We start from the raw sequence: 2,831 nt of genomic DNA, 5'->3' as shown, positions 1-2,831 counted from the left end.
AATGATCAAACAATAATGGTTTGATTTAGATTTGCAGCGGAAATGGTTTAAAATAATTTAAAACGGACCTCAGTGCCAAGAAAAATTTCGGCATGACCTCCGCGTAAATAAGACATCCCGAAAAACTCAAGCATCAGAAAATAATAAAATGACTCAAAACTAACGCTGCGATAAACATATACAGTCCCATGCAAGTACCGGCCAGGCACACATCAACAATTCTCAAACATCAATTCAACTAAGCCGGCAAGTTTTTAAAATATACTAAAACTGATCCAAACTAAATAATAACATGTCAAACACCCATACAGATACTCGGGGCATCTCCCCGGCAAATAAAATACGACACATAACTGACGCAACTCCAAGAAAACAAAAAATGCGAGCTGGGAGACTCCAACGAACTAAAACCAAGCAATCCAACCTCAATCCCGAGCTCCACTGGCGGAACCTCGGCCTGATGCAGCACAACGACTCGGGAGTTCTACCACGGTTCCCAATAGCAACCACAGCAGCCCCCCAGAAAACAACTGAGGTTAAGATTCTATGAAACAGTCCAACAATAACAACAATAAAATAAATCATGCATAATCATATAATAAAATGTAATATGCAATGCATGAAAGGCTCAACGAATAATCGGGATAACAGGAGCCAACAAACGGTACGATAACAACTGGAATAATGCTCGAGCAACAACACATGGTAGCTAAATCGTCATGCAACTAAACCGCCCTGCCAAGTATGCGAGGTATGCCAAGCTGTGCTGAATAACACCCCTGACTCGGCTTCCATACAGCTGATACGATATAACAGGATGAGACAACAAAACGAACTAGATGACACAATCCCATCGCTCACCTCAAAAGGCTACACTAACCAAGGGATTTTTCAATCACATCTACGATCTCATGTGTATAGGCCTTTAAGCCACACTATGATCCCGAGATAAACAACAGTGCCAGATAACAACGGATATCAACAACGGCTAACAAGAACGATAGGGCTCAACATGAATTTCATAACAGTATGCCCTATGCTAAATGCCAATAATATGTCACAATAATAAAAATATATCACAACGAAGGCATTTAACAATTTACAACAGTCAACAAGTCATAAACACAATCCATGTAACACAGAATGACAATTAAACATAATTTATGTTTTACCGCCGTTTGTTACCGAGCTGTAACATACCTATACCAACTTGAAACTCCAATATCAACTTTTCTTCAAGACTCTCGGCCTAAACAAACCACAATAAGCCGATCATAAAAACTACATTACATACCAATGTCCGATTTGGCACAAAAAAGCATAAAATTCGTATCTTGCTCAATATTAACTCAAATCAATATCATTCAAATGGAAATCAAAGATAACTCAATTATCTAAGTTTCTTTAGTTGAAACCATCTTCAGAATCTCAGTAGATTATTCTCAGAATTTTCAAGAACACACTGCTACTTCCAAATTCGCGAACAGAATCTCATACACTGAGCAGTTCCAAAAAAACATGCATAACGTGCTCAATTCTTAATTGAATTTAAGGAATCTTATATCATTACGAAGACAACATATAGATCTACAACTCTTATTTGAAACACAAGTCCAGAATCCGAGCGCATAATTGACAAAAACTCGAATTACAGTAGGTGTCCTGCACAACACACTTGCAGAATTCGATTTTTGCACATTTGGTAGAAAAATCATAACAAATCCGGTTTTTATCGAAATTTGATGATTCCAGCGGCTATAAAAAGAAAACGTAAACGAATAAAAAGTTTATTTAGGTCATTTCTACAAATTTAAGTTGTAAAAATCGCAGCAACTCAAAAATCTCACCCCAAAACTGGAAGAATTCGTGCAGAAACAGAGCACCGGAACAGCAACTTAGATCTACCTGAATCCTTGCTCAAACTTCGAGATTTCTGTCTTGAATCGAAGCCTAGGATGTTAGTAAGACATCCCTTCAGACTGATTGAGATTTAGACGCTGGACGGAGGAGATATCGCGATTTTCCCGCAGCCACTACACAAGTGACGGGAATGGGGTTTGGGGGAAAGCTTCTTTCTTCTTTCTTTCCTTTTCTCTCGATTCTTCCTTCTCTTATTTGGTAAGTTGTGTGTATGTATATGTGTGTGTGTGTGTGTCTATATATATATATATATATATATATATATATATATATATATATATATATCTTGTCTATTTGGTTACTAAAATAGTAACTCAAGCCCATTTATCCCGTTCTGTATTTATTTGCTCTCGTGGGTTATTTAAACCTATATGTATTTTATATCGTTAAATTCTCCGATATTCTAAAATACATATTTTTAACACACTTCTTAAACTTATTTGGCATAAATAATTATTTTAATTTACAACTCAATAATTATTCTAATTATGCCAAATTACCGGATAATTAATTACAGGGCCTTACACTCACTTTCATAATACACCAATATTCATGAATTGAAAAGAAGAACTTTATTTTATTGAATTCCAACTGATTACATGGGAAAATACAAAGATGAAATACATCAACGATAAAATCCAGAATGATATTGCCTAAAGTGGTAAGCATTCCAGGGACTCCTTAAAACCTTGCCTTGTGCATTCTCCAATTAATAAGCTCCAGAATTAAATTTCTCAATCTCTCTGAAAAGACCATCCCGCTCTGGGTCCATCTTTCTCCTCTGCTCTTCTTGTACCTTCAACAGGACCAAGTCACACACTTCTTCCTTTCCTAATAATGTTAACCTCCAAACGCGCTCTTTTCCCCTCCTCCCTCACTACCCCTTCATAACATCGACGCGCGGGTTTTAT

The 2,831-nt window shown here is 36.8% G+C and overlaps 1 long non-coding RNA gene across 1 annotated transcript; it reads right to left on the bottom strand.

Annotated features, from left to right (window-relative positions):
• Nucleotides 1–208: 208 nt before the first annotated feature.
• LOC140841363 (uncharacterized) lies at nt 209–2,050 on the bottom strand. Its single transcript, XR_012120142.1, has 3 exons — nt 1,848–2,050; nt 1,201–1,249; nt 209–484 (listed from the first exon to the last, which is right to left on the bottom strand). It is a non-coding gene; the product is annotated as an uncharacterized lncRNA (long non-coding RNA).
• Nucleotides 2,051–2,831: the final 781 nt, after the last annotated feature.

Source organism: Primulina eburnea, chromosome 9 (genome assembly GCF_022965805.1).
Source record: "Primulina eburnea isolate SZY01 chromosome 9, ASM2296580v1, whole genome shotgun sequence".
Classification (NCBI taxonomy): domain Eukaryota; kingdom Viridiplantae; phylum Streptophyta; class Magnoliopsida; order Lamiales; family Gesneriaceae; genus Primulina; species Primulina eburnea.
Note: the sequence above shows the minus strand (reverse complement) of the source record. Positions and strands in the feature narration are given on the sequence as shown.